Source organism: Hyaena hyaena, unplaced genomic scaffold (assembly GCF_003009895.1).
Source record: "Hyaena hyaena isolate Hyena2069 unplaced genomic scaffold, ASM300989v1 scaffold_1600, whole genome shotgun sequence".
Taxonomy (NCBI): domain Eukaryota; kingdom Metazoa; phylum Chordata; class Mammalia; order Carnivora; family Hyaenidae; genus Hyaena; species Hyaena hyaena.
In genome coordinates, this window is record NW_024082235.1 from 23,662 (window position 1) to 37,038 (window position 13,377).

Genomic DNA, 13,377 nt, shown 5'->3' on the forward strand with positions numbered 1-13,377 from the left:
GTTCCTGACACCTAAATCTTGATAGCTGCCTGGATTCCTGTCTTTACTGAGGCCTGGTTCTTTAGCTTAGTTTCTATCCTGTGAGCTATCCTGTGATTTCCAATCAACTCCCTTTTTTGGCTTTTGTTAGCCAGAGTAAATTTCTAGTGTTTGTAACCAGAGAACACTAATTGACAGATTTGGTGATTATATGTATCTCATTAAAATTGAAACATTAGGTATTGTTCTTTCATTGCCTTTTATAACTAAAGATAGTGATTGTAATAGCTAATAAATAACATTTATTAAATGCTTGCCACTGGTCTAGATTAGCTCATTTAATCCTCACAAAAAAGCTATGACATGGAGAAACAGAGTCAGAGAGGTAAAATACCTTGACCTAGTTTATACACTATTAAGTCATGGTACCAGGATTTGAACCCAGGTTGTCTGGTGCCACATCCCTTGTTATTTATCAAATTTCTCCTGGGGACTAAAGACACCCTGTGCATTGATGGGAAGAGCCATCTTGCAGGTGATTTCCTGCTGCTGAGTGCTGTTTATTCTCAGCAAAACCTTTGCATTTCACATCTCACACAATCCAACAGCTGGTTTGAAATTTTACGTTGGTTAAGACATTGGCATGAAGAAGAACATTCTGTGCTTTCCAGATACTAAGTGGCTCCATAGTGGACCAAAGGAGAGCTTTCAGTCCTCCAGGGTGCCCCTCTGGGTTTCTGGAAGGAGTAGCTCCCCCAGCTTCTCTACACTAGCTCTGTGTACGGAATCAACATGGTCAGCAGCAACTCTGGACTCCTCCCTTTGGTGTACTGGGGGAGTCTGAATTAACATTTTTATAAACAGAACTCTAGAGTACAAATTTGGAATTAATATTCAGTTTTCTGCTGCTTCCCCAAATCTGGATTCTCTGCTTTCTTTATATCTCTATTCTACCCCTTCCATGTCTGGGTTCTTTTGAGGACCTCATCCAGTTGAACATATTACTGATTGAAGGGATGATCACAGGAGACACCATGCTATGTCAGCGTTTCCTCTATTTACCTGTCTAGTTATTATTACCTGATTAGGGTGAACCTGTCTGAGCACCAGAATCACTAGTGAACCCTTTAAAAGCATGCAGATTCCCAGACCTGTGCCAGACCTCTTAGAGGTAAACTCTAAGAATCTGATTCTGATGTCATGTTTGGAAACCACTGGTGCAGAGGAAAGATTTCTGAGAATACTTGGGATCTTTGACCCTTAACACAGTCCTCACCTTCTCTGGGCATTGATTTCACAATCTGTAGAATTGACAAACAAGGTCACGGACCTCTGTCCACTTCACGGGTTGTTGTGAGGCTGATATCTTGGCAAACTGATTTACTATTACTATTTTCAAGAAAAGGCAATTTACTAGGTGTTTGTACTCTGCTACATAAATGGAACTTGCAAAGTACAAGTGTCACAAACACACAAAATTCTCTCAAATGCGGATTGTATGGGACGTGTTTACACAGACCCATTGCCATTGCTGGGCCTGGATCTAAAACTAATTCTAGAAGTCAGTCTTGAGAGTAGTATAGGGAACTCTCTGCGGGTTCCATCACTACAGTCCCAACCCTATGCAAGGATGCCTAAAGTTTATTTAACAAAGGAATGCCCTTTTATTCCACAAAGAAAAGACCCATCTTCAAAATACACTCATGAGATTAACACATTTACTTGGACTGAACCAACAGTGGCATTGAGTGCAAACTTCTGTGATCCCTACAGAGGAGAGGGCTGAGTGGTGTGCAGGAAACTGGTGCTGCCTCTGGGCAGTAGGGAGGGGCTCTTATCAAGTGGATTAGAAAGTGCAGACCATAAACAATAGGGAAATATGCACAAAGACACACACTTCAAAATCTTTTCTAGGACCAGCTCCTGGTTTGATGCCTTACTTATTTCTAAGTGAGCAGCAGCCCCATTTTTCTCACATCAGATTTGCCTATCTTTTCTGGTGAAAGTTAAACTATCCTTGAGATTTTGCTTGAGGAGATAAGCATTTGTAAGTTTCTTATTTTACAATTGGATCATGTTTGAGGAGAAGGGGGAGTGGGGGAGGAAGGGTGGGACTCTAATTTCTAACTCAACCTAGAAACAGTGGACTTGGTATTTGTCAAGTGATTGACTTAACTGAATCTTATTCAGATTATAATTATAGATTCCCCAATAAAGCATACATAACATTTGTGCTGGGTTGTTCTTTCAAGATAGATTATTCACTGGGAAGAAAAAAATGTATAAGTTTGCCATCGAGTCTACCATTCCCGTTTAGAAATCATGTATGTTCTGTTCAAGGTCATGGATATTTTGGGGTTGAGATAGCAAGCAGTCTTAACAAAAGGGCAAAAAAGCACATTAGAGAAGAATTACAGGAAGGGGAGCTCTGGCTGGCAGAAAGCAAAGAGGAGATACAGCCCCGCATGCTTCAGCCTTCCACCAGCCTGGGACTCACTATCTAGTACCCCCAGTGACGTGTCTCAGATATCAGTGTCAGTGCTAAAGGACTGCAGACTCACACCCATCAAAAACAAACACACCCCAAACTGAAAACAACTCAGTCACTGACTGGAGTTTAGTATTCAGGGAAAAAAACATTTGTCAGTTTCATCTTTCTTAACTAAATAGCACAATCAAATTTATTTGGAAAGCAAATTTATTGTTTAGGCCTCTATTAGAAAGGAAGGAGGGAAGGGAAAAAATGAGGGAAGGGAGAAGAGGAAAGAAATACTAGCTATACTTTTTTTTTTTTTTTTTTTTGGTAAGTGGTAAGTTGCTCTGCCGGGGTTTACAAAAGATGAAATGGTGTATAGGACCAATTTAATGTTCATTCTTTTCCCTAGCAACAGGTCAGAGAATCATGTATAACCCAAACTTTTTTTTTCAGTTTTAATCATTTAGTGACATTTCCAGTGTTAACATGTAAATCGATGCAACTTGAAAGCCAGCGATAGCATGTGCAGGCATGTGCAAACCTTGACACCACTCCTTCTCTCCCACATACTTGTGTGCTTTTCGCTTCCCTGCCAAAGCAGGCACATGAGAATAGCTGGCTCAGCTCTTACTAGTGAGAGAAAAAATATATACAGCCTGGATTTCATTTTTTGCTGACACTATGTATTTGAACTGGTGTGTTTAAACATTTTGGATGGAAAAGGACCTCCTAAGTCAGAAGGTCAGTCCTTCAGTAATGCAGAGAAAGCAATTGAAAGCCCTCTTGGGGAGAGAGGGCGGGGGGGCTATGAACCACAGTTCCCATTTTGCTATGAAAGCCTCACATATCTAGTTTTATGACTAGCTCTTTCCTATTAGGAAAATGGAACTTAGATTTTCCTCTATCAGCTTTTATTTTTTTCCCTCATGTGCATTTTTATTATATACTCATTCTCATAGTAACCTAAGATCCATGGTGAGTCCTTACTCCCATAGTGCTGGTCCCCACTGTTGTCATAAAGCAGCAATATTCTAAGGAAGTCAGTCTGGAGGACTCAGGGAGGGGGGCAGTGAGTCTTTCCACCTTACTTTTGGCCACCTCTCCAAACTGCAATGACCAAATATCCAATCTAAGAGGAGAGTGCTTCTATGTACAGTTTAAGACAAGCTCATAATTCTCCTATATTGTGGCTCCTGAGGCCCTCTAACATAGAGATTCTAGAGGCCCCGCTGCCCTGTAGTATTTGATTGGATGAAAATGGAGTTTTTAGTATTGCGTAGCAATAACTACCTCACAGGATTACTGAGGATTTGATGAGATAAGTAGGTAAAGCATCCACTACAGTTCCTGATAGGCAGTAAGTGCTCATTAAAGATGTTAATTCTCTAGGTTAGTTCACCTACTTTCTCCATAATCCACTTGAATTCATTATATTATCTAAATGGGCAGCAAATGAAATCCCTATTGGTGAGGGGCTAGGTTCCCAATCAGAAAAGATTCTCATTTTGTGATGTTTAGTGAGACTTAACCTCTAGCTGTCATAGATCTTAAAGCAATTATTAATGAAAGTCTGTAAAAGAAATTGAAGATAAAGTCTGAAAGACTAAGAAAAATGCACTGATCATGACCTGGTGCGTGACTTACACAATGTATTTTCCATCTCTACTTGAAGATCTTTTGCTTTTACCTGTGATATCTATCTCTAGCACTGCAAAGAGGGATCTACTGGAATCCTGGAAAACTGCCAAATCATATCCTGTTGAAGTGGTTAGTGCAGTTTCTGAGATGAAGGAATTCCTGCCTGAAAGAACCCATTTATTTTTAGACTTAAGTTTGTACCATGTGAGTTGAAACCTGGAATTTGTATATGAAATTGCTCTTGAAGGGTAAGACATATAGAGAGCCAGTTATAACCGGTTTGTTTAAACTGAGCCTAGAGCAAGGCAGGACTGTGAGCGGGAGGGACAGATCAACTTGCCAGGGAGTCTCAAGAGTGTTCAAACCAGTTGAACATGCTCATGGCAGCAGGATGCTCCCTGGGGGAAACCAGATCCAAAAATAATGCCCTTACATGGTATAAGGATGTCATAACTTTGATTTTCTAAGGTTGACCCATTTTGACAGAAAGTTTGTATGCAAATTAGAAATCAGGAATATGGGTTTTTGTAGGTGGTTGCTTTAAAATGAGTTCTGACAGTCTAACATTCTACTTACGATATAGAGTACACTGTTCAGCCCCTTTGTTGATGCCTGAAATGATGAGTATGGTAAAACTGTAATGTTTTTCAAGAGTCTATGGACAGCTAGGGGTCTGAAGAAATTATTCTCAGTTCCCTGTATTTTGAGGTGTGTGTGTGTATTATCAGTTCAATGATAATATTTTAAATTATTTTTTGCCCTTAAATAAATCAAAGTTTTCTTCTTGCAGTGGTAATATATAACTAGAAGTTGCTTTCATAACTTATCATCTTAGATCAATGTGCTTTAAACCAGGAACTTGACATATTCTTGGTGATTCTTATAAAGAGGCCTATTCTTTTTACTCAAGAGTGAGAAACATTGTACCTTGGGCAAGTGATTTTACCTTGAGCCCTAGTTTCTTGATTTATAAAACAGGATTTATTGTGCCTCCTTCAGAAGGTTGCTATGGATTAAATGAGGACAATGTTTATAAATCACTTGGGACTTACTAGATCCTCAATAAAATGTAAGTTCTCTTCTCTTCTGAGCTCCTTTTCCATTCCATGGGGGACATACAGAGGTACAAAACAGATATAATAAGGATTACAATGATAGATATGTAGCTTACATTCTTCAAGTAAAGAAGATAGGATGGTTTGAACAAGTTGTTGCCATAGATCAGGCTTTTAGAAAGTTAAACGTAGTCATGATGTAACTCCAGATTACAATCTCATAATTGTGAGTAGAATGTTCTATAATCCAAGTGTGAACAGAGTGCCTTATATTTTCCAACCTTCTGTGATTGTTTTTTTTTTTTTCCCATTAGTATCCAAATAAAAATTATGCAAACTTCCATTTGTTTGCCCACAAGAAACTCATTTCCCTTCTGGGTAATATTGAGAGTTCCTTAGAGTCTTGCCTGTCCTGTTATCATTTGTCACTTTTTATTTAACTACCCTCTCAGTTTTTGATTTTCACCAACAGTCTGGTCACCACACTCCATTTCAATCCTTGTTCCTCTTTCTTATAGTCCCCAAATGAGGACAGAGCTCCTTCTTTCATTTTCTAAGGCAGTGGTAAGAGAAACAGATACTTTATGTGTAATAAAAATTAAAGGACTTGAAAGCTGCCTGTCAAAAATCTCTGCCCCTGAATTCCCTCTCCGCACTGCACCAGAAAGCTTTTCCAGTTGGCTGTCTCTCCTTGGGTCCCAGCTGGAGGGACTTACCTGGTCTTCAGATTCTATACGTTTTCCTGTGCTTTCTTTTCTCCAACTCCCTGGGCCTCAGTCCCCATTAATCTACTCAGAATGCTGAAATAACATGTTAAATCTGTATAAAGACTGTTGTAGTGTTTTTCCTCACACATTTAAAGCTGAAACATCCCCAAACTAAGTATCAGTTACGAAACTCTAGTTCTCAATTCTGTTAATGTCAATGAGCTGCGCCAGATTTTAGTCATTAATTATTTTTGTATTGTAATTTTATTGAATTTGAGCTTGATTTCCTCAAGAGTTGGGTGTTGTAGGAGATGGAGGTGTGTGGGAATATAAAATGACACCGTTTACATGAGAAATCTAAAATAGTCTAACTTCTAGAAGTAGGGCATAGAATGGTAGATGTCAGGGGCTGAGAGGAGGGCAAAATGGGGAAGTATTATTCAAAAGGTACAAGATTCCAGTTATAAAAGATCAATAAGACCTAGCGATCTGCTATACAATGTAGTGCCTGTAGTTAAAAATACTATATTGTATACTTAATATTTTGCTGAGAGGGTAGATCTTATGTTGAATGTTTTATCTAAACAAACAAACAAATAAATAAGTAAATAAGAAATGAAGGTGATATTTATGGCAAAGTTTGTGGTGATGGTGAAACTAGTAACCAGCAGGCTAATGGGACTACTAAGTGCAGCTGCAGACTACTAAGCAAAACAGCAACTTGTTACCCAGACCTTGTTCATTTGCCCCTAAATCTCCCTTACTGTTCTCCTTTGGGGAGGTGGGTTAGGCTTGCCCTCCTGTCCCCTCATTCGGCCACCACTCAGATAAGCCCTTTGCATGCTGCATAGATGTCTCAGTGAGAATGTCTCAGTAATTGTTTTTGTGCATGAGGCAGAAGAACTTGGGTTTGGTTGCAGTGGTTTCTCATATGTACACTTGCCTCCAAGCTAATGAAGAATTGTACATTAAATGTGTACAGCTTTTTGCATGTCAGTCATACTTCAGTAAACTGGTTTTTTGAAAAATATGAGATCTCCATGGTTCCTTTAGATAAATACTATTTTATTCTAAAGGCATCCTTTTAGTATTAAAACACCACATGCATTAAATGATCTTTATGTACTTATGTAAATTTAATAATGAAATTAATAAAATTTAATGTATAGTCAGTGTAACTTCTTTAGTTTTACATCGAAAGTTTGGCACATGGCAACAAAGTTAATCATACTGATTTCCCACTATAGGACATATTTTTATTTCTGTGAATTGCTTAATCTTCTGAAAAAGAGTTTTTTTGGAGGGGTAAGAGAAGGGTGGTATATGTGTTATTAAAATAAGTACATATATTTCAGTAGCAGAGAAAGAACCATATTTGATGTAAAAATAAGTGATTTCATTTCTAATACATTTGTGATGAGTTGATTTAAAAAATTTTTTTAAGTAGGCTCCACACTCAGTGTGGAGCTTAAAGTGGGGCTTGAAATCATGACACTGAGATCAAGACCTGAGCTGAGATCAAGAATGTGCTGTTTAATTGACTGAAACACCAGTTTGCCCCTGATGAGTTGATTTTAAATTAGATTTCCATGAGATCATAATATCCCTTCATCAAAAGCAAAGTGAGGTCATTATAAATATAGAGAACAAACTGATGGTTGCCATAGAGAAGGGGGTTGGCAGATGGACAAAATGGATGAAGGTGAGTGGGAGATACAGGCTTCCTGTTATGGAATGAATAAGTCATGGGAATAAAAGTCACAGCACAGAGAATACAGTCAATAATGTTGTAATAGTTGTGTATGGTGAGAGATGGTAGCTACACTTGTGAACATAGCACAACATACAGAGAAGTTGAATCACTATGTTGTATGCCTAAAACTAATGTAGTATTGTGTGTCACCTATATAAAAATAAAAAAAATTAAAGTCAGGTGAGGTTGTTTTTTTTGGGGGGGGGTACCATGTGGAAAATATTTTCTCTAGAATTGATACTATACAAATATTTGAAGTTATAAGAAGGAATTTGAAATAAAATACCTCAGTCATAACCCAAACTACCCTATAGACACATCTGATGGACCTTTTCGTGTGTACATTAAGAAGGAGAATGGTGGCCACTAGGCCTCACCTTACACCTCAAGCGGGTCAGGGATGTACTGAAATTACAGATATTCTCTCCTGTCCCCAAACAGTGTAGCTTCTCATAGTCAAAAGGCACATTCTCTGGGTTTAGGGTGTTAGGGTATACCACCTACCCTGGGGAGGAAAAGGAAAGGCTTTGTAGTCTCAAATTTAGTAATGGTTGTTTTTGCTCTGATTCATTTATATGGTTTATTATTGATCATGCAGATTATGATTATATGAGCAACTTTGGAAAGTCTCAATTATTACTGTTTTTAGGTAATGACTAAAACATCAATCAATATTTTATATTTGTATTTATACATACACACATTTTAGACATACCAGGCTTCAGGGGCACCTTTGCAGCTCAGTCAGTTAAGCATCCGACTTTGGTTCAGGTCATGATCTTATGGTTCATGGGTTTGGTCTCCCCATCAGGCTCTGTGCTGACAGCTCAGAGCCTGGAGCCTGTTTTGGTTTCTGTGTCTTCCTCTCTTTCTGTTTCCTCCCCCACTCGCATTCTCTCTCTCTCTCAAAACTGAATAAACATTTAAAAAATTAAAAAATGAACATATCAGGCTTTAAAAGCAAAGACACATTAAATCATCTCTTTAAATGCCGCATATTGGCCCCTCATCTTCCTTCCTCATATTTCTTCCGAGTATTGGTGATTCTATATCTTTTAAACTCCACCATTTAGAAAGAATTGAAAGAAAACCCACCTTATATCAGACCCCTTAGGCCTGATGACCTGCTAATGCAGGCTTGAAGATGAATTACAAATCAGGAAGTAGCTAGAAGGAAAATATTCCTCTTAATTATGTGGTTGTGTATTTTAGTTCTTTTTAGCTACAAACTTCATTTTTCTTTTTTTTTTCCTAATAGTTTATTGTCAAATTAGTTTCCACATAACACTCAGTGCTTATCCCCACAAGTGCCCTCCTCCATGCCCATCCCCCCTCTCCCCCACATCCATCAGTCCTCGGTTTTTGTCAGCATTCAAGAGTCTCTCATGGTTTGCCTCTCTCCCTTTCCCCCACCATTTTCCCCCTTCTTCTCCCCCTCGTTCCTCCGTCAAGTTCCTCCTAATCCTCCTATACGTGCAAACATATGATATTTGTCCTTCTCTGCCTGACTTATTTCGCTCAGCATAACCCCCTCAAGGTCCATCCATGTGGCTACACATGGCCAGATTTCATTGTTTCTCATTGCCATGTAGTATTCCATGGTATAGGTAAACCACATCTTCTTGATCCATTCGTCCGTTGATGGACACTTAGGCTCTTTCCATGTTTTAGCTATTGTGGAGAGTGCTGCTATGAACATTGGGGTACATGTGCTNNNNCAGCATTTCTGTATCCCTTGGGTAAATTCCTAGCAGTGCTATTGCTGGGTCATAGGGGAGTTCTATTGTTAGTTTCCTGAGGAACCTCCACACTGTTTTCCAGAGGGGCTGTACCAGTTTACATTCCCACCAACAGTGTAGGAGGGTGCCCGTTTCTCCACATCCTCGTCAGCATCTCGTGTTCTCTGATTTGCTCATTTTAGCCACTCTGGCGTGAGGTGGTATCTCAGTGTGGTTTTGATTTGTATTTCCCTGATGAGGAGGGATGCTGAGCATCGTTTCATGTGTCTGTTGTCCATCTGGATGTCCTCTTTGGAGAAGTGTCTGTTCATATCTTCTGCCCATTTCTTCACTGGGTTTGTTTTTCGGGTGTGAAGTACAAACTTCATTTTTCATGGTGAAGTTCTTGCTTCTGGATAGAATTATGTAAGTAAAGAGATATCTATTTAAATTATTATTAAAGTACATATTTATTTCTTGCTTATTGTGAGCAATCATGTTAGCCACAGGGGAGAAACAAATACATAGATTCAAGACAAGCCCTACAGTAACACTGCTGTCACCCTTTTACAAACCTTTCTGCGCTCTTGAATGGGAGAGAAAGGGGCAAAGATGTTGCCTACAGCTCCGGGCATGCCCATGGGACTGTGAGGTGTATGTCAGTGCCATCTTTCTTGTGCTTAAGAAACACTGTGTCAAAATAGTGGATTTTGAACTTTTAAAACAACAGAATATTTTTCTCAAAAGATATCTTACACATGGTCCTGAAATAAAGTAGGTAAACACACAGATGCAGGGGATGAATTTATGGGAGATGGGATGGGAGAGTTACAGAGCTCTGACAGCTGGGTTCCTTTTTGAGTTTCCTTACCTTGAAGAGTCCTTAGGCACCTGATAGAACCCCAGGGCCAAGAAGAACATAGTTTGGATTGCTCCGTAGCTGGCTCTATTGCAACATAATAATTGTATCACCAAAGAAGGTGCAAATACACAGAATTTTAGAGACTTTTTGAAGGAATAGCTGAGAGATCACAATTATGCTCGAACTCTGTAATGGCTCAGTGGCTATCAAAGAGATGGAAGAGGGGACCAGCAGATGAGGCTGTGCTTCCTTTTATTCTAGCGTCCCTACACATACACAGTTACTCATATCTATTTACCCTATTGAGGTTGACACATAAGAGTTTTTTTGATGAAATGATTCAATGTCTGGAAAAGAAAAATGGATTTTATTTTCTCTCTTTTTTTATTTTATAAGGAATCTGATTATTGAAGTTGTGGGTTCTTGTTTGGGTTGAGTCAATTAGTGAATAGCAGAGTCAAGACCACAACCAGGGTCAACTGAAAAATTCATCCTACACGGGATGAGTGTATGTTCTGTGACAAGCATCGTCCTATGCAAGAGCAACGTTATAATGCCAGTCTTTCTCTGACACTAACTTTCTCTTTTTCCTATTTTTGGCTCTACTTGGGTGAGTACTTTCTTCCAGAATGACAGTGGCATGGAAATGATTCTACCAGTCAGCATGAGCACAAAGAGGACTTTCCACTGGGAGCCCCCAATCCATATCCACTTTTGACTAAAAGTGTAGAGAATTGGTTTGGTACAGTGCTTGCTGGTACCTGGCATGGTTTTATATACATTATGACAAAAAGGAAACACATATGGTTCTAGTTTAATAGAATTTAGATACTCTAGGGTTCCTTTGAAAAGAGGTGGAGCCAAGGTAGTATAGAGAGGAGGGAAATTGGAAGCCAGCATCTCTAATTGAACGTATGACACGAGATTGAGGGGGGAATATAGGGCCAGGGTAGATCCTATGCCACAGCAGCCTTTCTCAGTATTGTTGTTATAGGTAGAGTCAGGATATCACCTTTCCCAAGAGCAATCTGCAGAATGTCTGTGGACAGGAAAAGATACCTGGTTTTTGCCTTGCAATTTATATGACCTTTTGTTCTGATAGTACCAGTTGCAGAGTGTCCATCTTCTCTCCCACTGGCTGCCTCCCAGGGCCATTTTGGATGTTGGAAACACAGGCCTGCCACAGTGGAGGCCAGGGTGGCTACTCTGACCTGGGATGTCCTGGGGCTGTTCCCGTCGCAGAGCTTCTGTCAGTCATGTAATATTTGTGGATATAAGAATCCAGCAAAAGTATTAAATGAAGTGTCAACAGCCAAAGTAGAAAGTGGATTTATCTGAGTAATATGGAGTTGTTTTATGTAAATGTGTGCTTTTAAAAAAAATTATTTCTTTTAATGTTTTATTCATTTTTGAGAGTCAGAGACAGAGCTCTAGCTGGGGAGGGGGCAGAGAGAGAGGGAGACACAGAGTCCAAAGCAGGCTCCAGGCACTGAGCTGACAGCACAGAGCCTAATGCAGGGCTTGAACCCACGAGCTGTGAGATCATGATCTGAGCTGAAGTTCAACACTTAACTGACTGAGCCACCGAAGCATCCCTTTCTTTCTTTTATTTTTTAAGTTTGTTTATTTATTTTTGAGAGAGAGAGAGGTGTCCATGAGCAAGGGAGGGGCAGAAAGAAGGAGAGAGGGGGTGCCTGTGTGGCTTAGTCGGTTAAGTGCCCGACTTCAGCCCAGGTCATGATCTCACGCTTCGTGGGTTCGAGCCCCGCGTCGGGCTCTATGCTGACAGCTTGCTCAGAGCCTGGAGGCTGCTTCACATTCTGTATCTCCCTTTCTCTCTGACCCTCCCCTGCTCATGTTGTGTTCCTCTCTCTTTCTCTCTCTCTCTCTCTCAGAAATAAATGAAAACATTTTTTAAAAATTAAAAAAAAAAAAGGAAGAGGGAGAGAGAGAGAATCCCAAGCAAGCCCTGCACTGTCAGTGCAGAGCCCAACATAGGACACCAACTCAAGAATTGTGAGATCATGACCTGAGCCGCACCTAGAAGTCAGATGCTTAACGAACTGAACCACCCAGGTACCCCTGTAATTGTGTACTTTCTGTACTATTTCTATAACAACATTTCCCTGCATATTTAGGAATTATCTATTGTTCTCTGGCACATTAGGGGAATATTTGCCCTTGTTCATTCCTTAATTCTTCTTCAGTCCCTCTCTTTTTTCCTCTTACTTCTCTTTCCCTTTTTTCTTGCTATCCTGGAAGGTAAATATACAAAATTGTACCCTACTTCTTATTTCCTGGTGTCATACTATAGCCAGATACTCAATGATTTATATATATTTGTATATATTTAATTTGATTTAATATAGAAATGTACTATAGACAATATAAATTATTATATAAGTAATATATAATAAACACACTAATATTTAAATTTAATATACATTTACATATGATATAGATATAAACATTTATATTTATATAAATTATACATAAATTTAATCCTCAACTTTTACCCACAATTGTAGATAAAGAAATGAAGGTACAGAGGCCTCTGCCCTTAAGGCACTTATATAGACATTGGGCTATAGGTACCAGCCTATCCGTAAACTAAGGTCACAATTCTTCCTTTCTATGTAAATTATTATGATACAAGCTTCCAACGTACTTGACTGCCCCAAGTGTAATCTTTTACTAGGTATCCTCCCTGCAGGTACCACTGGGAGAATCTCAAAGCATGCAGATGTGCCCCAAAGCAGGAGCTCAGGCTCTTCCACTTTGGCTTGGTACCACAGCCTTGTTGCTGCTTCTCCACCAATGGCCCTTGGTCACTGATCCACCAGCCTCAGCTGACCTTAACCACTGCTCTACCCATATTGTGGCCTTGGAAAGGAACACTCTTGTTTTTTCCTCTTCTCTCAGAAACACAGTAAGGCCTTCAGTTCATTGACCTAAACATGAACCCAAAGTTGGTTAAATGATTTGGTCTCAGGTTCCTCCGAGCAGGGGCCTGTTCACCCTCCCCTCTTGGAATCTCCAAGCTTTGGAATCTAGATCCTAGATATCCTTTTGCACAGAAACAAGTTGTAGGTCTTCAACCTAGAAGGCAGAACATGATTGAGAGTTTAAAATAGCAGAGTTGAGAGCTTTCAAAGTAATATTAACATCCAGATACCTTGGGGCACATGA